At 44.4% G+C, this 26,612-nt stretch overlaps 1 pseudogene; it reads right to left on the minus strand.

Moving 5' to 3' along the window:
- Positions 1 to 10,401: 10,401 nt before the first annotated feature.
- LOC144495271 (NADH dehydrogenase [ubiquinone] iron-sulfur protein 3, mitochondrial-like) lies at positions 10,402 to 11,419 on the minus strand (annotated as a pseudogene).
- Between the last annotated feature and the right edge of the window lie 15,193 nt (positions 11,420 to 26,612).

Consider the following 26,612-nt stretch of genomic DNA (forward strand, 5'->3'; position numbering starts at 1 on the left):
AAATCAAAGTTGACACTCCCATGCAGTGCTAAGGAAGCCATGATGTGGAGATGCCGGCGTTGGACTGGGGTGGCCACGGTAAGATGTCTCACAACATCAGGTTAAAATCCATCAGGTTTATTTGGAATCAGAAACTCGTGATTCCAAATAAACCTGTTGGACTTTAATCTGGTGTTGTGAGACGTCTTAATGTACTAAAGAAGAATGTTGAAAGTGCATCTGCCTGCATGGTTGGATATAAAAGTTTTCATTGGACAATTTTGAAGAAGAACAGGCGAGTTATACCCAGTATGCTGGCTAATGTGTATCATTCAAGCAACATCACACAAAAAGAAATATTGGGCGCAATCTTACCTTCCATTCACACCATACTCCCACCAGCCAAATCTCTGCTCACTGCGGCAGGATGGGAAAATCCCGCCAGCGTGAGCGGTGGTAAGATTCCGGCTTTTATCTGGACATTATCACATTGCTGTTTGTGGGTGCTGTGTACATATTACCTTTCATGTTTCCTACATTACAATGGTAACTACACTTCCAAATTGTGCAGTTTGTGACACCTGGTAGTCATGAAAAGAACTACATGAATGCAAATGTTTCTGTCCATTTCCCTTTGGTTCAGCCTGGTTTTCATCAATTCCACCTCTGTCATATCCAAGCTTTTTTCTGCTTCCTCTTAATGCTTTTCATTTTGTCTTCTAGGGAGCTCTGACTTACTTACCCTGCCATTCATGGGGATGGATCTGGACTGTATGAAGCCCGTTGTTCCATTCCAGTTTTTTTCTGCCAGTCTGATTGCAATTTATCTGGGCCAGACGGATTCTCACCCCACTGAAAAAGACCCTCTTCCAATTCAGTATTTTCACTCTAGATTGCTTCTTGTTCTTTTCCATTATGTCCCAGAAAGAAGACAGGAAGGAAATATACAGATACCTATGCCAACCTGGCTACTCTATAGATTGCTTTTTTAAAAATGGACAAGGTTTTATCATGACTCATACCAGAGGAATTTCTAATCTTCAGATAACAGGCAGGGACTTCATTATGCCGTGGATTCGAACCTGGGCCCCCCAGAGCATTACCCTGGGTCTCTGGATTACTGGTCAAGTGACAATACCACTACGCCACAGCCTCCCCTATTTAATTATGGTCTTTGATGCCCTTCTTGCTTGTGTCCTTCCTGGCTCCTTCAAATGGGTTAGTCTCATCCCTTTTTCATTTGTCCTCAATACTGATAATGGAACCTGATCTCCGGCCATTCACCCTCAGAATGCTCTGCAGCCACTCAGTGACATCCTTGACTTGAGCATCACGGAAGCAACGTGCCATCATGGGATAGACTATTCAATACAACATCATCTCACTTGTGTAAGACCTGGTGAAATACAGAATGCAACTTTGGCTTGACACAGTCAGGAGAAAGCTGAGGCAGTAGAAAGAGTATTGCACCAATGCACTCAGATGTTGCCTGTTATCAGGAAATAAAATAGCAAAAAAGGACTTGCTTTTAATATGATGGCATGAATTAAGAAGGGGGTGGATTTGATAGAAGAATTTAAAACTTTGAAAGAATTGTAAAATAGTTTTCAGTGATGGTGAGCTGCGGAACAAGGGATATTAATACAAGGTTAAATGGAAGAGACTTGGAGTTATAGAGTCATCGAAGTTAACAGCATGGAAACAGGCCCTTCAGCCCAATTTGTCCATGCTGCCCAAATTTTACTGTTGAGCTAGTCCCAATTGCCAGCATTTGGCCCATATCCCGCTATAAAAATCTTACCTATGTAATTGTCTAAATGATTTTTAAAAGGCAAAATTGTACCTGCCTCCACGACTATCACCTGGCAGCTCGTTCCAGACAGAGTACAGGAGCAGGGAGGTGTTGTTGCAATTATACACAGCCTTGGTGAGGGTACACCTAGGATATTGTGTGCAGTTTTGGTCTCCTTTTCTGAGGAAGGATGTTCTTGTTCTCGAGGGAATGCAGCGAAGGTTTACCAGGCTGATCCCGGGGTAGGCGGGACTGATGTACGAGGAGAGATTGACTCGGTTAGGATTGTTTTCGCTGGAGTTGAGATGAATGAGGGGGGGGATCTCAGAGAGACTTATAAAATTCTAACAGGACTAGATAGAGTAGATGCAGGGAGAATGTTCCCAATGGCGGGGGAGTCCAGAACCAGGGATCAGAGTCTGAGGATTCGGGATAGACCATTTAGGATGGAGATGAGGAGACATTCCTTTACCCAAAGAGTGGTAAGCCTATGGAATTCATTCCCACAGGAAGTAGTTGATGCCAAAACATTGAATGTATTCAAGAGGTGGCTAGATATAGCATTTGGGGCGAATGGGATCAAAGGTTATAGGGAAAAAGCAGGATTAAGCTATTGAATTGGGTGATTAGCCATGATTGTGATGAATGGTGGAGCAGGCTCGAAGGGCCAAATGGCCTCCTCCTGCTCCTATCTTCTATGTTTCTATGTTTCTCACCACCCTCACTGTGAAAAACTTCCCCCTCTGGACCCTTTTGTATCTCTCCCCTCTCACCTTAAACCTTTGCACTCTAGTTTTAGACTTCCCTACCTTTGGGAAAAGCTGATCTATACCCCTAGGACAGAGCAAAAGGTAATCTTCAACAGTGGCTGTGAAGTTGAAAAATGAATTTATTAGTGGAGTTAGTGGTTTAAGTAAACAATTAAATTGAGATTTTTAAAAGTCAATATTAAATAATAGGTGAGTGAGACAGTTAAAAGTTGGGGTAAGGAGCATCGGACAAGAAGATTGCAATAGATTAGAACTACTGCTTATGTGGGGAATAAACACTAATACTGACTGACTGAGCTGTTTGTACAAGCAATTTTCATCCAGGCAGAAGCACAAATCATCTGTGAGTAAGAAAATTAAAACTCTTGAAAAATATATGAATATGTGCCAGTATAACTAATATGAATCAATAAACAAGATGATTTCAATCTTTCAATCACAACACACATTTTAACGATTTGCCCCTGGTAGAATGAAAGTTTTCGGAATTACATTGATGATAAGCAGCTTTGGTACCATAATGTGAGCTACTTGCCCTACTGACCACGATATATGACATGAGATGTCAATCGTCTTTTACAGCACTGGTTCAGGGTCACTGAGTGTGGCTTGGGTTGTTCAGTTAAACCTGTGGTGTGATCATTGAATTGCTACAGTACAGAAGGAGGCCATTCAGCCCATCAAGTCTGTACTGACCACAATGCCACCCAGGCCCTATTCCCATAACCCCACACATTTACCCTGCTAATCCCCCTGACACAGGGGTCAATTTAGCATGGCCAATCAACCTAACCCACACATTTTTGGACTGTGGGAGGAAACCAGAGCACCCGGAGGAAACCCACGCAGACACGGGGAGAAAGTGTATCCTCTATACAGACAGTGACCGGAGGCCAGAATCGAACCTGGGTCCCTGGCGCTGTGAGGCAAAAATGCTAACCACTGTGTCACCGTGCGTTCCCATTACGGGTAAACTACCACTGAGGTAATATTAATTTCTATTTTGTTATAGCATGTCACAAGCTTGCAAGTGATATGGTATTATAACAACAGCAACGTTTTGCTGCTCTGTCACCTTGGCACAAAGATACAACAGTGTACATTCTTGTGGTTTTTCCTGTCTGCAAGTTCCTGTATAACGAGGAGGGAAGGCACATTAATAACTGGTGGCAAGTGTATCCATTCCTTCATTACATTTTAGCAGAATATCTGTAAAAGTGGGAAATAATTTTTTGTTGCCCTTTTGTTTTACACCAAATGGCAGATTGCTTTGGAGGATCACATTATGCGGTTAGCAGTGATCCTGCTGGTGGGAAATGTGGTTCAAAATTACATTGATATCCATGTCATAAGCAACACTAGTGACTTCAGGGCGAGGTTTGAACTGTATTATGTCGTCTTTTTCTTAAATGGGACTCTGTAGTCTAATTAAAGATGCTATCTATGTTGTTCAAGGTGGTAATTAAGCACTCACTAGCTCACTGTTAGGAACATCGGTGATTAAAAATATCCATTCATTTTATTCAACTTAGCTTCTGACTACAGGAATGATAAAGTTACCAAATAGAATAATTTTCAAAAGGAACTATCGCGAAGGGCTTCAAGCTGGTAATAATGGAATGTGCAATGCAAAAAGACGACAATAAATATCCGAGAGAAGAATGTCCACTGTTCCGTGTCGTCTAATTCTGTATCATTTTCTCTGGCTAATACTATTTGTTTACCTTTTGAATTTTCTGGCTGTATCCATTTCCCCTGACCTCAATAGCTTGCTCCATATTTTCACTGCATTCTGCTAAGCTGTATTTCAATTTAAACTTGAACTTCTCTCCTATGAATGTGATTCCATGGTCCCTTGTATTGTACCAACCACTGCTGTTTAAATGGATTTAAATCACAGCCCAAAACATGACAGCAGAGACTGACAGGACATTTTTTTGTTCCTTTTTAAAACATTATGAAACTTTTGAATTGCAAAAGTATTATAATACATGACAATAACTATACTGTGATGGTCAATGTGAGGGTCAAAAAGACAGATCCCAATGATTTGATTTGATTTGGATTTGATTTATTATTGTCACCTGTATTAACATACAGTGAAAAGTATTGATGAATCATTGCATTAAAAATACATTTACATTACAATACAGCACATAATGGTGACATTTGAAGGTGTAAAAATATTTTACACTTACTTCAGAATATTCCCGATTCCCCAACAAGCTTTCCCCAGTGGTCATGAACTCTCCAAGGCAATGCACTTTTTTAGGGATGACAAAATCCACTTTGGCCAACAAAACACGTGCATCGGAGGAAATACGTGTGCGTGCGTGTGCGTGTATGTTTTTTTTGCACCCATGGCCCCTATCCAACCCATCAAACAACGACACAGAAATGTATGGGGTCAGGAAGCAGAGGAAATTGTGTTTTCAAGCAAAAAAATATTTTCCGTGACCCAATTCGCATCTCCACTGGGAACTGGAAATCCGACTCCAACATTAACCCTCGTAAAATTAGAAACACTTAATAAACCTTTGTGTATTTTGTACTTGTATATATAATTGCAGATAATAGGAAAGATAATACTGTAACAGTACATTACTGAATTCAATTTGTTGAAATGCTTTGCACAAATTATTACATTTGTTTTACCACCGGTGGTGTTACAATTGACTTATACTAATACATCTAAATGACCAAGTTATTCTAGCAATCCACTGGAGGTTTGGGCTTTGTCCACAAGTGTGCTCTTCATTTGAATACTGCATATATATCTGTGTGTATGTGGAGTATGTGTGCATATATCTGTGTGTCTGCATTGACCACAATCCCATCCAGTCCCTCTCCCTGTAACCCCACGTATTTCCCTTCCAATCATCTGACACTAAGGGGCAATTTAGCCTGGCCAATTCACCTAACCTGCACATCTTTGGAATGTGAGAGGAAACCGGTGCACCCGGAGGAAACCCACGTAGGGAGACCGTGCAAACTCCACATAGACAATCACCTATGGCCAGAATTGAACCTAGGTCTCTGGCTCTGTGAGGCAGCAATGCTAAGCACTGTGCCACCGTGCTGTCCCATTTTTGCAAAATTGCGCATTGTTCCAGTCTGTCTTCAAAATATTCTGTGCGGGATTTTCCGCCCGTGTTCGCCCCAAAACTGGAAAATCCTGCCTGAGGTCAAAGGACCTTTGCATGGTCCAACCCCCGACCCCACCCACTCTCTACGATCCCCGTGGCGGGTGGGACGGGAAAGTTCGCCCCTATTAATTGTATATTTATGGCTAGTTTTAGCAGTCAGTAGGAGACTATCATAGGGTAGAATCATAGAATCCCTACAGTGCAGAAGGAGGCCATTTGGCCCATCGAGCCTGAACGGACAACAATCCCACCCAGGCCCCATCCCTGTAACCCCACGTATTTACTCTGTTAGTCCCCCTGACACTGAGGGTTAATTTATCATGGCCAATCAACCTAACCCACATGTTCTGTCCGCGCAGGCGTGGCTTTCCTCCAGATGCTCCGGTTTCCTCCCACAGTCCAAAGATGTGCGGGCTAGGTTCATTCGCCACGCTAAATTGCCCCTTAGTGTCCTGAGATGAGTAGGTCAGAGGTATTAGTAGGGTAAATATGTGGGGTTATGGGAAAAGGGCATAGGTGGGATTTTTGTCAGTGCAGATTCAATGGGCCGAATGGCCTCCTTCTGAACTGTAGGGTTTCTATGTTTCTATCTTTGGACTGTGGAAAAAACCCATGCAGATATAGAGAGTATGTACAAACTCCACACAGACAGTCACCTGAGGCAGCAGTGCTAAGCACTGAGCCACCATGCCGCTCCGCAAGAGACAGATCTGCTTTTAGCTCTACAATGGCATTCCATCGTAAAGGAGAAAGTAAACATGCACCAAGGATCAGTAAGTATGAAGTATCAAGGAAAGGTCGCACAGGAGAACCATCCTGATTGTTTGACATTTGATGATATTGATGGAAATTGTGTCTATTGTAAAGATGCAGTTGGTACAGAGTACTGTTTGCTCATGTATTTTAATGTTAAATAACTTTTCTGGTTCATAACCTGAGTAGCGGAGTGTGATGGAATGTATACTTACTGAAGATGAGGTGGTTATGGGGCATTTTCCAATGAACCAAAATACAGCGAGAAGATTTCCCTGTTCATCCCCCAGGTCTTTGTAGATTTATTCAGTTACTGAGCAGATTGAAAATAAAATAGCTTGTGGCACTGGTCACTGATGCTGAATGCACACGCATATCAAGCATAAAAATTCAAAAAATGCAACAGAGACTAGATCTGGAAGGTGAATATATTCTATGTGATGCTATGCAAAGTTCTCCATAATGTCTTGTTCACCGCTTATTATTCAGTCCTCGGTCTGAATCCTTAAATACATTGTATTTTGCTTTCCACAGAGTGATTAATGCAAACACTGCTGACCTTTTCTCTACTCTGTCTCTTTTCCCTTTTGTAGTGCAACATATTCAGTCTCTCCACTTACCACTAAATGATCAAATGGCTGTTACCAGCCAGATCAATTCTTTGATGACTCCAAAATAGCAAGTAAGGCTTTCTGTGTTATACAGGAAAAGCCAAGAGGTACAAACAAGACCTTGCTTTTAATGGACCAGCCACAAACCACAGCACTCAATATCTAACTTCTATTGTGTGCAGAGTATTGAATTCTGATGTGAACCAAACCTGCATCCACGGAAATCTAAACATCCCTGCTGCTCCAATCCACTGCCAGAGTCAATGCACCAATAAAATCCCATAAAGATCTCAAATAAAATCTCTCACTGAGAGTTAGGAATGCTATGAGGTATAAGATATTGGAACACCTTTGTTACAAGGTTCAAAAAGGCCATGGAAGAATAGAAATAGATTGTGGGTTTCCTCCAGTCATCCCAAAAATAAGATTTGTGTTCTAACAATGGGCTGGATTTTCCAGTCAGCAGTAACACTATGGCCGATGCCACTGACTGCATTTAGAAATGCATTGTTATCATTTTCACGGCTGCCATAGGAACCTGCTACCCCAGCTGCAGAGTGCACCCATCGACTGGATGAGTAGGGATGACCTGTGGCGAAGCGCAACTCTGCCAATGCCATGATACCTTTGACATCTCAAGCTGAAGGAGTGCCTCTTGGGGTCTGTCCTCAGAAGCTTAATGATAGGCAAGTTTTTTTTAAAACTTTTTAATCATCAATCTATTTTTAATTCTGAGAAACCCTCCCCCCAACTCCAGTCCCCTCCCCACAACTCTGGCTCTGCTCGTATGCCATCCCACACTTCTGCCTCTGTTGATCAACACACACCCCTCCCTCCCCCATCTCTGGCCCTATTCTCCCTCTATGGCACCTCCAGTTCTGCTCCAATGTTGACAGGACTAAGGAACTGATGGGCAGCCGGGAGTACAGTGGGAGGTCTGGGGGGAGGGGAGGGCCAGGAGGGGCTTGGTGGTGGAGGCAGTGAGGGGGGGGGGGGATGTGAGGGTGGCGATGAGCCAAGGGTGCAGGTGGGGGCTGTGAGCAGGGCCGGTAGTGTGGAATCGTACATGAACAGACCCGAGGGGGAGAGGGCGTAAAGGTGAGCAAGGGTTCCACAGATACCCAGGGGAGGGGTGAGATTTTGTTTTAAATGATCCCAACAAATCTCTATTAGCATTGGTCACAGTTAAATCAGAGGATGTAAGCCTCAAAGATAGGAACATTTAGCCCTATAAGGTGGAATGTGTGTTACTTTTTGGACTGAAAGCAAAATTCATTTAAAATGGATGGTGATTTAACTTCAAGGCAGAGTAGAACCTTGGATTTTTTGTATTGATCATTAAAAGTTTGGGAGACATTTTATAATCTGTGCTTGGAGAGAGAAAGCTGAAAGACCGTGTAAGATTATTTGGCACCTTTTGCCCTTGTAATTGATCAAAGTGGTGCACTGCTCTAAAGGGAGCTTTAAGACAATGTGGGTGCAGTCCATGACGACCTGGACTTGGGTAAAGTCTGCAGTCTGTCCAAATCTCAGAGCCCTGTCTTGCTGCTGATCACTGTACAGGGGAAAAGGCCTGATAATACAAGCATATGCTCTGGCTGACTGATGCCACTGATATCCTCAATTACTGACCAGAAGGAACTAGATCAGGGCTCCAGTGATCTTATAACAGACAATGTAATGCGGCAGAGAGATGAAACAACTCAATCACAGTTTCTATAAAGTCCCCTAATATTTGAGGGTGAGGATATGGTGGTGGCAGCTCTGAATGAAACAGAAAATCTCATCGGGGTCCTGATAAAGTTCCCTATTCACATTTTTTAAACAGGCTCAATGGTTTCTGTTGTGAGTACTGGATGTCCAAATCAAAGTCTGTCTTAACTCAGAACAGGTGGGCGCAATTCACTATTGTTCTATTATTTTAGTTTTTCAGTCCAGATCTCCCAGTTCTGATGAAAAACTATCAACCTGAACCATTAGTTGCCCTCTCCACAAATGTCACCTGACCAGCGGAGCATTGCCAGCCTTTACAGATTCCCAGCATCCAGTGCATTTGTCTTATGCGACCTTACATCCTATGTTATTTGCCAAATAGTTTCAACTGGTTGTGCACTGCATGTTTTAACACCTCAGCAACCACCATGTATCCATTCTTAGTGATTAGTGTTATCACTAACCAAATATTATACCATAAGACCATAAGATATGGGAGCAGAATTAGATCATTTGGCCCATCGAGTCTGCTCTGCCATTCGATCATGGCTGATAATTTTCTCAATCCCATTTTCCCGCCTTTTCCCCGTAACCTTTGATCCCCTTACCAATCAAGAACTTATCTATCTCTGTCTTAAATACATCATATTTCATCCAGCCCTTTCTTTAAAAAAAATAGTTTATGTCACACACCAATAGCTAATCCTCTGGGGTCTTTTCCACAAAGTTCTATCAGGGGAAAAAAAGTCTTCCTAATTTCAAGTCTCGCATAAGGTTCATTAATTGCGTACACATGTCTGCACTCATGCTCCAAATTAAAGTATCTGCTCGCACTTACATTCCAGTCTTCTCGGTGTTTAATTTTCCCCCATTTTATTCTCACTATCCATAATTCAAATTGATGCTAATCCACACCAAGAACATCTCACACTGAAAGTGCATCGGAAAATCTCTCATTTAATTCAGACTGCTTAATTCAAATTCTTAGATTATGCAAGTATAAATTCCTGCTGGAATCAGGATTCAACAAAAGCGACTCACCACTCTAAATTAATTCAGCATGTAATCACCGTCAGGTGCATAGGGCAGCCAACTGAGTCCTACTTCAGTGGTCAAGGGGAGACACACAGCAGTTAGAAAACATGACCAGCAAGAATACAAAACCCTTCCAATAGCTGAACAATGCAGCATCAAATTCGATAAGGAACACTCAAGAATATTGAAGTGATACCACGGAAATGAAATGCCCCTCCCGTCACTCTCTCAGGCAACCTGAAAGACAAGGAAAGTTGATTTTATTGGTGGAGGATGCACACTTTAGCTTACCAGACAGCCAAAGCACTTTGCTGAGCTGTTTCAAGCAGGTGAGAGCAGTTAAACCTGGTCAACTATCCAATGTCAACTTGAATGAAAAACCTGAATGAATATGACGAAAATTTGGGAACACTTTCCACATCAGAAATTGAGTCCTTCTTTTCTAAACAAGTTGCCCCCAAACAGAATGTTTTTTTTATTTTATAACTAATTTATTTACATAAGTTTCATACAAGCCATTAGGTTGTACAGAAAACAGCCATTTTAGGTCCACATTAAAATTTACATTAGTCAAGATTTTCCCAAAGGATTCAGCTGCCCCTTCATTTCGTCTCAGGTTTTTTCTCTCCTTCCTCAAGTTTAGGCAGTTCAGTTGGCTCACTGTGTGAATATAGAATCATACAGTGCAGAAGGAGGCCATTCAGCCCATTGAGTCTGCATCAACCACAGTCCCATCCAGGCCCCATCCCCACAACCCCATAACCTCATGCATGGCCAATCCACCTAACCCGCACATCTTTGGACTGTGGGAGAAAACCGGAGCACCCGGAGGAAACCGCCGCAGACATGGGGAGAATGTGCAAACTCCACACAGTCAGTGACCTAAGCTGGGAATTGAACCTGGGTCCCTGGCGCTGTGCCGCCATGCTGGGAAAGCTTCCCATGGACTGTTGAGGTCAAATTTGTGGAGTTCTTGGGCAAATTCAACAGGCTCAGTTACAGCATGTTTGATCTCATCATCGTAGCATATCTCGGTGTATCCAGAGAGTGGGAAACCTTTGTGAAAAGGATGGCCTTCAAACCCGTAGTTTTGTGAGAATCTGGGTGGTCAGCAAAAAACACACCTACATAACCCAAATCTTTCTCCCATACCAGTTTGCAGCCTTGAATACAGGTACCAATGAATCTTGTGGCGTCAGTTCATCGGTGTGAGTCTTCACACAGATACGAGAGTTAAACTGAAGTGAAAACAGGTTATATACAATCTCAAATCTAAATGGACGAGAAGGAATATCCACTGCAGTCTCATCTGCAAGAGATTTAAACTGGGAGTTGGGGTGAACCCATAGAAATGTCAGCACTGGGATTTTGCCATCCGGATGGATAAAAATCTCCAACTCATTGAAACAGGTCACCTGCTGGATGTATTTGGGAAGAATCTCTGCAATATATTCACAAAATGTAGATAGCTGGTTGTTGCTGTAGTTCATTCCTTGGTTGGAGTCTCAGAAACAGATCCCTCAAACCTAGTTGGTGATGCTAAAGTACTGTGGCCAGGAGCAAAATTCTGGAAAGCACTCTGGAATCCAACCGAGCCACGCTCACCAACCTGGCCACCATGGTAATGGAACCTCACACCAATGAAAATATTCAGGTAAGAAAATTGCTGAACATTGAATTACCATCAGCGAGGAAAATGAAAGCTATGGACTATTGGATACTTCAACACCCCCAACGTTTCAGTGGCTTTGATTTGCTCTCTAACCCAAAACAACAATTCAGCATGAATGTCCGCTGTTCTTTCAAAAGATGGTGCACTTTGATTGAAGTATGGCGATGCAAGGCAGAAATGTCACCTCAGTTACAGATAACTGAGGGGTCCAAGTAAAGTGCTTGTGGCAAAATGAGATGGAACCAATGGTTTTATTGTCATGCCTGACAACTGTGAACCAGACAATCAATTCTGGCGATTTACAGAAACAAAGGAATATTTTGTTTGAAAAGTTATTGCTGCATGCGACTCAGATGTACCACTTTTCTTGGGTGTTCTGAAAGTAATTTGCATGATCTATTTCTCATGGAAGGAGTTCAAAGCAGAAGTTCCTGCCAACTCTTCTTGGCAATATTCATTGATCTCACCAGCAGAGGCAACAGCTGTAACAAATATAGTCAAGGATCCCAGACTAATGCAGGCGGCTGACGTTTATGGAGTAAAACTATCAGTGTATGAGTTCTCAGCTATGATTGCGAGCAGACCAAAACTTTGCATTTGCCCTCCATGGTAAGGAGAAAGTCCTGGCATTCAAATCATTGACTTATGTCAAAACAGTCAATATTTTTTGTCACTGGCTTAAAGAATATCGTGGCTAATGGGAATGTGTGCGAACAAAGACACAAGCGAACGGATCCTACAAATACATGGACTATGAGGAACCAACTGTCCCCTTCCCCACCCACAACCCCCCCCCCCCAACCCCCCCACCCCCACTCTTGCCATGATGTCCTTTACATACCAGGGAAGTCTCTCCATAACTAAACTCATCTGTGCTAAAGGAATGTTGTTCTGTAACAAGTATAAAAATTGACAATCTTGTGGATGGACATGTCCACAGTGGGAAGAAAATGACAATCATTGGCTATGTTTAAAAATGGCTCATCATTGTCTGCTTTAGCTTGGATGGTGCTGAAATTTCAAACACAAGCTTTTTGTTAATTGTATAATGCTTCCAACACTTATAATATCCCTATATATAGTATGCTGCTTTGTTGGAAATATTCATAGTATGGGCAGCTTGCCCAACACTTTTGGCAAAAAACACCTTCCAAAGAAGGTTTCCAGTGAAGCCCAATGCAACTTGGAGGAACAGCAATTGGAAGAATTAGGCACTTTACAGCCTTCCGGACTGAACATTGAGTAGAGTATGAACTCTCTCCTCCACCGTCACTCCAATTCCGAGGCTGGAATTGAACCCGGGTCCCTGGCACTGTGAGGCAGCAGTGCTAACCACAGTGCCACCGTGGTGCCCCTTCCATTTTCCATCTTTTTTTAAAGTGAAAAACTTTAAACATTTTTCATGCTTTTCCATTCTGCATCTTTTTTCTCCCTCTTGGAATCTTTATCTCCCTTACTTTTCTTTTCCCTTTACTTAATTTGACACTAAATTCACCTACTCTAATTAAACATCCTGCTCAGTCATTCTGATATTTGTTTCTTAATCCTTAAATCTCATGTGTTTCTGGCCTGATATCTTTATACTCATGGACTAAAAAGTAGAATAGGCACCCCACATTTCGCTACCATCGAATCCCTATAGTGCAGAAGGATGCCATTTGGCCTATCAAGTCTGCAGTGACTCTCCGAAAGAGCATCTCAGTAAGACCCAACTGTACCCTTTAGTACTTGTAGATAGATCAGGTGTCAATATACATAACCTTACATTTATCGACGTTAAAGGTATATATAGATATATAGCTTATGAACCTGGTGCATAGTCCAGGTTGCAAAAGGTCCTGATGAATGTAAGATGGAAAGCTTTGACAAAAACGTTTATAAAGTTTATTTATTTATTTGTCACAAGTAAGGCTTACATTAACACTGCAATGAGGTTACTGTGAAATTCCCCAAGTCACCACAGTCCGGTGTGTGTTCGGGCCAATGCACCTAACCAGCACGTCTTTCAGAATGTGGGAGGAAACTGGAGCACCCGGAGGAAACTCCACATGGCAGTGACCCAAGCCGGGAATCGAACCTGGGTCCCTGGCACTGTGAGACAGCAGTGCTAACCACTGTGCTACCGTGCAGCCCTACAAAGTTTATTTAACAGTCATAAATAGTCTTACAGTAACATTGCAATGAAGTTACAGTGAAAATTCCCTAGTCACCATCGTCCGGCGCCTGGTCAGGTACACTGAGGGAGAATTTAACATGGTCAATTCACCTAACCTGCACATCTTTGGACTGTGGGAGGAAACCGGAGCACCCGGAGGAAACCCACGCAGACACGGGGAGAACATGCAAACTCCATTCAGCCAGACAGTGACCCAAGCCGGGAATCGAACCCAGGTCCCTGACGCTGTGAGGCCACAGTGTTAACCACTGTGTCACTACCGTGCCTTTTTCAGCAATGGCCTGAAATGTTAACTCTGTTCCCCTCGCCACAGATGCTGCCTGACCTGCTCAGCGTTTCCAGCATTTTCTGCTGTTATTCTATATTCCCAGCAACTGTAGTGTTTCATATTTGTGTTGAAATCTGGGCATATGTCAGATTGTTTCAATTTACTTCCAATTTTAATAATCTCTCTCCTACCCATCATCTGGCCATAAAACGTGGTGACTTCAGCCAGTTTTATAATATTGCAAGCATGATTTTTACGTATCACTGAAGAGTAGTGCTACTAACAGCAGGCAACTAAGAACAGTCCCTGAACAACTCAATTTATCACAATCCCTCAAAGTTTATATTTTTTGTCAGCTTCTGTTTTTAACCGAGCAGTCATCAGCAGCAAACAGCTCATATCCACTACAACAGATAGAGCAACAATGAACGTAAACTCTTGAGAGATGTTTGAAGCAAGATAGTCATTTTTAAACCATTGACTAATACATTGGTCATACCGGGCCCATTCACAGATCAAGGGATGAACATTCAAACCATGCATGCAAAGATTATTCAGGCTTAAATTCATGTGCTTTCTTACTGTAATTGGACACCCATTCTCTTTAAACTCCCAAATTTTGGAGAAAGAGATCTCTGAGCAATGAGGGCGTAAATACCAAGTTGTTAACATTAAATTCAAGTAGCAACTCCAAATCTGAAATTTCGATGAATTCTGGTTATCTTGTTAGTTTAAAATGAAGCAGTCTTGCTTTTAGGCATTATGGAAAGCTACACCTTAATGGAAATGCCATATGCTAATATACAAGTCTCCAAATCGATAAAACTCAATTCATTAAATGAGGTCAAATATAATTTGCTGATCGGGATGATTCATCTGTCGGGTCCATTTCCTTTTGTGGAATTTTGCTCAGTTTTTTGGAGGTCTTTTAAACCATTGACTGAAGTCCAGTTTTGGTATGTGAAGTTAATAAAAATCAGTAAGTGACAAGTAGTCAACGCCAGTAAGAGAAAGCTCAGCATTCTAAATGAATAAGTAAGGGCAAAGCACTGTTATTTTGAAAGCATCTAACACCCGACATGTTTTCTGCTGCAGCTGTGGCTTAATGCATTATCGATTAATTTACCTCATGGATCACAGCACAGAAGATAGCAGAAAAACACTCTGCTATCTATGCTGGTGACATAGATAGATCAAAAAATGCATGTCGAACGTTGAATGCTTCACAAAAGCTGACTTTTCTTTTTACAGTATGAAGACGAAGGACAGGATACTAATTACCACAGCAGGTATCTCGAGTTGAGACGTTGACAGACCCATCTCAGATTAAAGGACCCCATTCAAGCCAGTTTTTGCTCTGGACAGGCAGGGAGGAAATAGAGTAGAAGCTATTAACCTCAATATCAGACCATAGTTTAGTTTATTTATTAGTGTCATAAGTAGGCTTACGTTAACACTGCAATGAAGTTACTGTGAAAATCCCCCAGTTGCCACACTCCGGCACTTGTTCGGGTACACTGAGGGAGAATTTAGCTTGGCCAATGCACCTAACTAGCATGTCTTTTAAACTTTTCACATAGGTGACCTCATGGGTGATTGATTGCTGAAGTGGGCTCATAGGAAGGCCCACCTCTAATATCTGGGACTTCATCTCAGATGTTTTAGAAGCTGTTCTATCTCTCACCACTCACACCCATCAACCCCACCCACTCTTCATACCCCTTCCATGTCAACTCATGCCCCCACAACTATCCCCCTTTCCCCTGCATGCCCGTCATGTCCCACTCATAACAATTTGTGCCACTTCATGCCTCTGCTTGCCCTCTCCATGTCATCTCCTGCCCATGTCACTTCCATAGCCATACACCCAATATCCACTATGGACAGACTTAAGGAGCCATGTGGAAAAGAAGAAAAATAACCATCTAACAGTCCAAGAGAGCTCTCGTTAAGACATAGATGATAGTAAAAAAACTCTCAGTCCTGAAGCCCATTCAAAGATTTCAAATCATGTCAAGTGTTCAAGCTGCTGTAAAAACAAATACATTTCTAATCAGGAACCACATTGAGGAGAGCCAATCATTTAATACACTCTTTAAACTGTCAATTAAAAATGAGCTCAAACGCAACCCCACCTCTCCCAACCTGCCCCCCGCCCCCAGAGATTCTGACTGAGATAAACACTTCTGTAGCTTTTTGAAACTCAGCCAAGCATTCATGATGATGCCAGCGGTAATAATAACACTGGAGAAATATCAACAAAGAAGTCAATTGAAATTGTAGGAACAGCTGGTAATTTGTTTGTCTATCTTACACTAGATCGTTTGTCAATCAAAGTATTCCAGCAGAAGTACTTTTTTAAAATCCACCCGATAGCTTCAGCCTGTTTTTTTTTCATATTTAAATAATTTCAAATCAGGATATTTAAACTGACCTTAAACCTTATCCATCATTAAACAGCATTTACATATATTCTATCGACTCATGACTGCCACACTTCGGTTTAAGGTTCTTGGAATAGAAAAAATAGTGTCAGTTTGAATTATATTCAGTCATGGAGTAAGGGGGAGGGGAACGGATTCCCTTCTCTTCAACTGCTCACTTAGCACCAGCTTTTTAACACAGCAGTTATTTCAAGTTTCTGAGCCTTCATAGAAAGCTAGGAGCTTCAAACTGCTGTAAACCTTTGTTTCCATTCAAGTTCAGTTCTGTCCTTTTAGTAGCTGCAGGTAACTTCAAAGCAGCCGAGTGCTTTTCAGTTCCTTGTTTGTGTAAATATTACAGTTAGGAAGAATGGGAGGTACTTGAGATGCATTCAAGAATGAAGGGAAAGGTAAGTAAACACAACTGACTGGATACTGAGTAAAAACCATTAAGCTGTCAATCAAAGAAGAGTTAAAAGGACTGAACTGAAGTTGAATGGAAACAGAGGTTTGAAGGTGTTTCGATGGCTCAGCTTTCTATGAAGGGTCAGAGACTTGAAATTAATGCTGTGTTAAAAGAAAGGGGATAAGTGAGCAGTTGTGGATAAGGGAATATCCCCTCCACTCTCCTTGCCCCAGTGAATGCGAGTGACGTATGTCAGATGAGAATTGAAAGAGACCTTCTCACATCTGCAGCTTCCTCGACAGAGAAAAGGGAATCACTTCTGCTGAATAGAGTGCTGCAGTGATTTGGAAGCCTTCCAGCTGTCCAGGGGGCATGGAGATTAAAGCAACAGAGGCAATAATGAGTATTTCACCCCAAAATGGTGTCTGAATTCATCATCCTGAAACAAAACAACACCTTTCCCAGGGCTAGAGGGGGCAGTCCAGCCACCAGACTCCAATCTTGGGAGGGGGGCGGGGGGGGGGGGGGTGCGGGGGTAGTGGCGAAGTGAACCCCTTGCCCCAGCCCCACCCCACCCAGACTCCAGGACCCTTGAGGACCCTCTGCAACCTGACAGCGGTAGAGGGACACATGGCCATTGGACATACATCCTTGACACCCCCCCCCCTTGGTATCAAAGGCAACAGGCCAGGTTGTCAGTGCCAGAATGCTAGGAGGCAGTGCACTATTGGCGTTGCCAGGGGATGGGGTCTCAGAGGGGGAGTGGGATGTGGGGGGCTGGGGGAGCGGGGGGAAGAGGAAGGCTGAGGGGGAGAGGGTTCCCTTCATGGCAATGTGGTGAGGGGGAGTGGTGACCCATTATTTCAGTGGTGTGAGGAAGATGCCCCTCTTTGCCAAGGGGTTGGAGTGCTCCCCTGGCCAGTGGCATGAGTCAGGCTAGCCAATGTGTTTCTCAAGATCCACTGATTTGCATCTTTCAGGTAGGTGAATCCCACTTGACACACGCTGCCAGTGCCAATGGGAAACACTCCAGTTTTACTGCTGGGAACTTTGTGCTGATTTGGGTGAATTGCACCTGACATCTCTTTATCCAACTGAACTGCAATGTCATCAGATCAAATTTTCCATCTTCTTCTCATGTGCCTGAACTCAACATCTTGCCAATGGTGACCTTCCCATTTTATGCCAGCAGGTGGCGCTGCTATGGCACCTTCACTGTCACCAATTGTCACAGTAAGAAGTCTCACACACAGGTTTTAACCTGGTGTTGTGAGACTTCTTACTGTGTTCACCCCAGTTCAACGCTGGCATCTCCACATCATGACCAATTGTCACTAACATCTTTAGGGAAGTGTTCAAGTGAGCAACACTTCAACCAGCCAGTCTTCAAACTAAACTGTGACTTTGATATGTTGATGACAATTTCAGATGGCAACATGATTTGAGAGAACTTCAGTGTCCTACAACACCGCAACTAGCAACGTTTCGGCATTAATTTTAATATGGGGATGGAACAACAACTTTCCTTACCATTTCTTGGTGCTCTCATCATCCAAGCTCTCAACACGCCAATACATCAAGTCTATCATAAGACACTCATACTATCAGATACCCTCCACCTTCCAATCAGTTTCCATCACTCATCCTAAAATACCCTACTCCATCAGTGACAAAAAAAACATATACAACAATAACTTTACCATCATAAACCTGTATGTTAACTCAATGGGTTCCCATTACACAAGATTAACACACAGCCACCAGTTACTCATTCCATAACAATTTTTTCCATTCCGACAAAGTTCAGCCTCCTATTCCACCATTCTTGGCCCGCTGCGCTGCTTGAGTAGTACAGTGAGCTGGGAAAAATATCAGCAGGAGACCAAAAACGGGAATCGCGACCGGCGTCCGGCCAGCCATCGTGAGGCCTGTGATGTCGGTGGGACAGAGTCGCATGTCAACCAATCTCCCAGACTGCTGGGAGATTGGCGCATGTGCACTGGCCACCTTAGCACTCTGCTGCTTGCATCTCAAGCGGGAATAACCTTACCCTCCTTCCCCCGACCGGTGTGAATACCCTGTCGGCCTCTGTGTTGCAGAGTGCCGGAATTTCATTTTACTAAGCTCGTACAAAAATGCACAGGAAAAACTCATTTTTCCGCCTATTGGGCACTTGGTTTTTTTTGGAAAATTGCACCCAACATCATATACTCAAGTGACCCAAAGAAAGAAGCCTGATAAAGCTCCAATCTAACCTTCATATTCACAAAGACAAGAGCCATCTTATAATAAACCAATAATGTGCAGCAGACAATGCAACTGTGGTCTCATCCACATTGGGCAACAGGCCAAGACTTACACACTAAACTCAAGGAACCTCAAACCTGCATGAAAAGAAATACTTACATTGGAAGCAGTTCAGAGAAGGTTCATGAGGCTGACTCCTCAATGAGGGGTTTGTCTTATGAGGAAAGATTGAGCAGGTTGGGTCGATAGTCATTGCAGTTTTTATGACTTGAGAAATTATCGAAACAAATATGATTCTGAGGTGGCTTGACACAGCAGATGTTGAGAGGATGTTTCGCCCTGTGGGGGAATCTGGAACTTAGGAGTTTCAAATAAATGGCTTCCCATTTAAGATGAAGAGGAACCAGAGAGCAGTGGAGGCTGGATCATTGAATAGATTCAAAACTGAGCGAGACCAATTCTTGATTCACACAGGCAGGAATGTGGAATTAAGGACACAATCAAATCAGTCATGATCTTACTGAATGGTGGAGCAGATTCAAGGGGCCAGATGGCCTACTTCTGCTCCTATTTCTTGTTATGTTCAAATGCAGGTAGGGATGGTGGCGGGCTATCAACATAGTGGTGATGACTCGCCAATGGCGTAATGAGGATCCCACCATGATCAATTATCGCTGCCCCCCCACCCTGTTGGACTTTAACCTGATGTTGTGAGACTTCTTACTGTGCCCCTCCCTCCCCTCCCCACCCACCAATGGTGTAATGAGGTTCCCACCATGCAAGGAGTCATACGCTGGCAATGCCCTGGGAGTAACCTTGCACAGCCCCTGGCTCTCCACCCACTCCCACTCCCAGCAGTACCAGGACATAGTGGCAGAGGGCAGTGCTGGGGGCTTCATTTGGGGAGATCTTTGAGGGAGGCTGGGTGTCCTGTGCCATGGGGGATTAGCTGTGTCTGTGGCGGGGGGCCCCCATGTGTGTTGGGAAGTCTCTGTATGCATTTTTTGGGTTCCCTGTGCGCGTCGGGGATGGGTTTCTGTGTCCATGAGGGGGCATCCTTGTTTTTATTTTTACTCTTTTGGGCCTGTTGATCTCTTGAAGGCTGAGGTTGCTGGTGGGGTGAGTTCATTCAGAGCAACCCCCTCCCCCCCACCCCCACCACCAGCATGACATCGTGTGACCCACTTTTCTCCTAGCTTAAAAAAAATTGTGGGAAATGCTGGTTTATGGAGTCGCTGGGGCAGCACACCGCATTTCCCGCCCGACCTGGCCGTTAGTTAATAACTCAAAACATTCCACCCAGTGAATGGGACAAATCGACTATGTTAATATGCTCAAGTTAGTAACCACCTCCTCCAATGACCCAGATCTAGACTTATCCATCAATCAGTGACACACAAAGGGTGCGATTTTCCGGCCGTGTTCAACCCAAGACCAGAAATCCCGTGGTCAACAGATCTTTGCATGTTCTGCCGAATTTTCTGCCCTGCCCACTACGATTCCCGTGGGATGGAAAATTTTGCCTAAAGTGTAAGGCATGATCAGCCAACACAGTCCCCCAAGACAGCCACTTTCTCACGAGTTACATTTGGCTATCCTTACTAAACAAAGACACGACCACCCATTCTGCAGTCAACCAACTGGCAGCAAGAATGTTGACATACCAAAAACACAATTGCCTGTTCACACAGCGGTAAGGTCCGACCCATAATCCCATGTTCCACTGTATATAACTACCTCTTTCAGTTGTTGCAGTCATTCCTCCAGACAATAGGCAGAGTACGCTGTTCAAATATCAAGGCCTTCTAAGGCACTCTTCGAAGGTAACAACGGCACGATGGCACAGTGGTTAGCACTGCTGCCTCACAGCGCCAGGTACCCAGGTCCGATTCCCAGTTTGGGTCACTGTCTGTGCGGAGTCTGCACATTCTCCCCGTGTCTGCGTGGGTTTCCTCTGGTTTCCTCCCACAGTCCAAAACACATGCTGGTTAGGTGCATTGGCCATGCTGAATTCTCCCTCAGTGTACCTGGCGCCGGAGTGTGCCGACTAGGGGATTTTCACAGTAGCTTCATCGCAGTGTTAATGTAAGCCTACTTGTGACAATAACAATAAAACGCTTCAGAGTAAATATTATGCTGTGTACCCATAAAACCATCTTTCTAAAATACAAGATTGTGGCATCTGTTTCTATGATTTAAAGCGATTAAATAACCAGAAGGTCATCACTGAAAGTTCGCTGAAAGGTGATCAAGGTTGATCTTTGCCATCAAGACCACCACGAGATGAGCTGCAAAAGGTCTGAATACGTATGCCATTTTGATGCCTGTGGAACTCTGGTTGAAGGGCAGCGAGTGTCAGATGGGAATCTGAATGGTGAGAATGGTGACTAAAGTCTTGAAGGGAATAAGCTGGAATTTGATCAGAGGAAGATCAGAGAGGATGTTGGCCAGAGGCAGCTGAAGCACAGGAATGCGCAGCCCGGCTTGCTCAAGACACAGGGGTAGCAGTACATAGGAGTTAGAGGAAAGGAAGAGGAATAACTTGTTGTGCAAGGGTATTCACTTGGGTGTCTAACACTGTTCAGCTGTCAATCTTACCAACAATGTTTATGCACCTAAACTTTATTCAAGTCTCGGTCATCAAGGCACCCCATTGTTGCCTGTCGCCTGCCAAAGGGAGGTGATAACTAATGAGTGTCTGTATGGATTACTGAATGTGGTTATGATTTGCAATAGGGCCTGTGGGGGTTGGGGTGGGAGTACTGGTGGGGAATGGGTGGCGACAGGGGTGGTGGCTTCGCAGTTTCAGCACTGGCACACTGCTTAGCTGAATTTCGGGCAACAGTAGCACCCATGTGAGTGACTACAGGTACCCTCCTCCCCCCATGCCACCTATTGCTTCTTCTCCGAAGCTATTGAGTGGTCATGACTTTCTCCTGGTGATGATTTTGTCCTCCTGCACCTTCTCTGCTGCATGAAGGCACAGCATACAATGCCATTCCTGATGTAATAATATTAAAACAAAATACTGCAGATGCGGAAATCTAAAATAAAAAGAAAATCGGTGGCATGGTGGCACAGTGGTTAGCACTGGTGCCTCACAGTGCAAGGGACCCGGGTTCAATTCTGGCCTTGGATAAATGTCTGTGTGGAGTTTACACATTCTCCCTGGGTCTGTGTGGGTTAGCTCCACGTGCTCCAGTTTCCTCCCACAGTCCAAATGTCATGCCAAATTGCCCTTAGTGTCAGGGGGGGTTAGCAGGGTAAATATGTGGGGTTACGTGGATTGGGCCTGGGTGGGGTGCAGGCTTGATGGGCCAATGACCTCCTTCTGTACTGTAGGAAATCTATGAATTTATGACTCTAGCATCTGTGGAGACAGAAACAGAGTTAACATTGAGTCCTTACGACTCTTCTTCACAGCTTCCAGCAGGTCAGTAGAAGAGGTGAAGGCAAAACTAAATCAGGCTGTTGGTAACCTTGATCAGGACACCTTACCCAGGAACTGATCATAACTCCATTTAGTCATAGGGTTTGTGGTCTCTGCTCAACAAGAATGCACATGCCTGAATTCCTATCCCAGGTGTGGAAAAACAACATTCAGAATAAATGGCAATGTGGCAATGAATGCCCATCTGGTCAACCGAGAAAATCTTTATCTAGAATGCTTCAGACATTAAGAGTCTGAGTTTCCTGAGGGACAGGTGATTGGTAATATCCAGAAGGTTAATTCCCCCCATGGTTAAAGATGCAGTCCATTGACATTCAGGACATTAATAGCAGACACCCCTGTCTCAGGGGGAATCCCCATTCTCATGAATGCACTGGAGTTAAATGTGGAAGTCAGCAGAATCCTTCTGGCTTCCCAACACACTGGCATTTTTTGATGTTTTAAACTTTCCGTATGCAGAAACTCACCCAATATACCTGAGGGCAAAACCTGTCATGAACCAACATCCCATTGGGCAATGCTTTAAAAAACAATTATTTTGAAAATAGTTTTAAAAACATCCTTCATAACTGGGTGATTAATAAATCTGAGAATGGGTTTATCATAGAAAAGAAAGCATGTTAAATTCATCCAATTTTAAACCATTGAAAATATACACAACCCTTTTCTAGTCAGTCTTGTAGTAAATCAAAGGAAAAGCATGCAACCTTTCAAAATGTACATATTAGCGTCCTTGTATCCATAAGTTCCACATTACTTTGAGAAACTTCATGGACTATAAATGAGCATAATTTGCATAAATTTCCTATGGCAATTAATTCATCACGGAGGCAAGGTCATTTTTTGCGGACAAGGCCTGCTCCTGGCAGAATATTTTTACAACTAGTGCAAAAGATTGCAGAAACTCACATTGTGCACAACTCAACTGGCCCTTAAAATTCCATGATCTTTCCTGACAGCCAGGCTGATGTCAGGGGAATCGTTTCAAAAGTGAGATGCAATTGAATGGAAATTCCAGGTCAAAACCGTAAAATCCACAGACAGGCCGATGGTTCTCCTATCAAAGACTTCATAGTCTTTGATCAAAGTACTGTTGGCAATCAGCTCCAAATGGGATGGAGCTGCCAAAGCAAACCTACTTCAATCCGACGCATTGATCATATCAGTCAAGGAGCCCATACGAATCGCTGGTTGGGAAATGAGAAGTGGGAGGTATCCTTGTGAAGTTAGAAGAATAGAGAGAAATCTATTCTGGAAGTTGTTTTCTCCCATCTGGGATAGAAATTCAGACGTGCCCATTTTTGTTGCGCACAGACCACAAACCTTGCGTGGGATTCTCCCAAAGAAATTCTCAGTGTCGAATTCGCATAAAAACTGGAGTAAATCCCGCTGGTTTTTGTAGTGGGAGTTTCAAAATGAATCTCCCACACTCTGTGCATCACAGAGTGCCCTGGCATGAAAGACTCCAAAAATCAATGGTCAGAGCGCATATGGACTATCAGCATAGCGCTGAGCAAACTACCGCGCATGTGCTGATCTGTCAGCACCGAGATCGGCGCATGCGCTGTGGCCCTGCACTGGCCAGCTCGATCACTGGATAGCTCCGTGCTCCCAATCGCTGGCCAGACCTGTGACCCCGGCAATGCCAGCCCTCCGAGCCCCCCACCGCCCGATCGCTGGGCCCGCGAACATGTCCGAACAGCCTCGCCCTGCCCCCCCCTTCCCCAAACCCCCACCTGGCCTTGATCTACTCCCTGGCAGTCCAGATCTCCTGATTCCCCCCCACCATTCCCCCCCTGCCACCTCCCCGCCCCACCCCGATGCCCAGCCCCAACCGTTGGCCTCCCTCCCTCTGCTTGCAATGCCAAATGCAGAGTAGCTGCGGGATCACCGACCCCCACTAATCCCCCCCCTCCCCAGAGGCTCCACCCCGTTAAGCCCCACCCCAATGCCCAGTGGCAGTGCCAAGCTACGCCCTAGGCATAGGCACTTTGCCCCTTGGGCAGTGCAAGGGGGTGAGGCTGGCACTGTCAAGGTGGCAATGCCCAAGGGGCACCCTCCCTTAACCCGACCCTCCTGGGGGAGGGGGGCCTCGATTGCACCCCCTTCACTCCAGCAGGGTCGGACCCCCAGCTCACCACAAGTAGGGAGCTATCGTAAACACTGCTGGAGTGAGCCACTCCTGGCTGGGGGCGGGGAGAGGCTAGTGGGTCCGGAGACTTCAGTCCCTGGCCCACTAATGATATTTAAATATATTAAAATTAATATTAACATAATTTATGCATCTCCACGCCAGTTTCTGGCATGGAGTTGACGGCGCTGGAAAGCTTGCTGCCAGAGACTTATGGAGGCCATGGTGTCCCGTGGGCAGCTCGCAAAACAGCCTCCGCTTGAGTGTCCCAGCCTGCTGCAGTGTAAACGCAGCACAGTGGGCTGGGAGAATCACTCCACTCCCTCTGTGGGAGTCCCAACTTGTTATGATTCTGTTTGGGATACCCCTGCATTGTTCTGCCACCAGAGATGAGGGACGACCAGGCCCCCTTTCATTATTTAACTCCCACCAACTTTTACAAATGCACTATAGAAAGCATTCGTTCTGGTTGTATCACAGCTCGGTATGGTTCCTGCTCTGCCCAAGGCCGCAAGAACCTACAAAGTGTCGTGAGTGAAGTCCGGTCCATCACGGAAACCAGCCCCCCATCCACTGACACTGTCTATTCTTCCCACCGCCTTGGACAAGCAGCCAGCATAAATAAAGACCCCACGCATCCAGGACATATTCTCTTCCACCTTCTTCCATTGGGAGGAAAGATACAAAAGTCTGAGGTCACACACAACTGGCTTGAGAACAGCTTCTTACACACACACGCACGCACATAAATAAAAAATTTTTTTTTTTAAATCAGTCTTTGACTTTTCCATGAGCAGTAGATGGTGAAACGTTGCAGCCATAAGGTTGCATGGATCCAATAGCTCTGAGTTCAGTAGTTGGTTTTTGAAATTTCTGGTTCAACAGTTTAGCCGAGAGGAGTTGTCCTGTTGCCTCTGCAACTAGGGTAGGGTTCTGAAGGTAGGGTTCTGAAGAATGTGGAGGAACAGAGAGATCTTGGGGTTCATATCCATAGATCTCTGAAGGTTGCCACTCAAGTGGATAGAGCCATGAAGAAGGCCGATAGTGTGTTGGCGCTCATCAACAGGGGGTTTGAGTTTAAGAGCCGTGGGGTTATGCTGCAACTGTACAGGACCTTGGTGAGACCACATTTGGAATATTGTGTGCAGTTCTGGTCACCTCACTACAAGAAGGATGTGGAGACACTGGAAAGAGTGCAAAGGAGATTTACCAGGACGCTGCCTGGTTTGGAGGGTAGGTCTTATGAGGAAAGGTTGAGGGAACTTGGGCTTTTCTCTTTGGAGCGGAGGAGGTTGAGAGGAGACTTGATAGAGGTTTATAAGATGATGAGGGGGATAGATAGAGTGAACGTTCAAAGACTATTTCCTCGGGTGAATGGAGCGGTAACTAGGGGGCATAACTATAGGGTTCATGGTGGGAGATATAGGAAGGATGTCCGAGGTAGGTTTTTTACTCAGAGAGTGGTTGGGGTGTGGAATGGACTGCCTGCAGGGATAGTGGAGTCAGAAACTTTAGGAACATTTAAGAAGCTATTGGATAGGCACATGGAGTACTTCGGGATGATAGGGAGGAAATAGCTTGATCTGGGTTTCAGACAAAGCTCGGCACAACATCGTGGGCCGAAGGACCTGTTCTGTGCTGTACTGTTCTATGTTCTATGTTCTAACTCTGGCTTTGCAGACTAGATTTGTTTCCAACAATTAGAGTGAGAGGGTGAGATCTTTTATCTGTCAGAGCAGGGGCGCCTAGGATATCCTTCAGCTCTGACCTCCAGTGGAACAAGAACGCCAGGCAAGCCCACAGAGACCAGAGTTGCAGCTGATTTTAAGACACTAGATTCTGCGGTGTAGCTGGGGAGCTGTCTGATTTCCTTCTAGCTTTATGGCTTTTGTTGAGCTGTCTTCCATCAACAGGGAGAGAGGGATCTTTTTTTCCGTGGCTGCCTTTGCAGGGTTGACGGTCTGCTGTCATTTCTTGTTTCTGCGTCACACACTCTGACACCCCAGCAGTGGTCAGTGGGTGGCACAGTGACACAGTGG

Source organism: Mustelus asterias, chromosome 6 (assembly GCF_964213995.1).
Source record: "Mustelus asterias chromosome 6, sMusAst1.hap1.1, whole genome shotgun sequence".
NCBI classification, from domain to species: domain Eukaryota; kingdom Metazoa; phylum Chordata; class Chondrichthyes; order Carcharhiniformes; family Triakidae; genus Mustelus; species Mustelus asterias.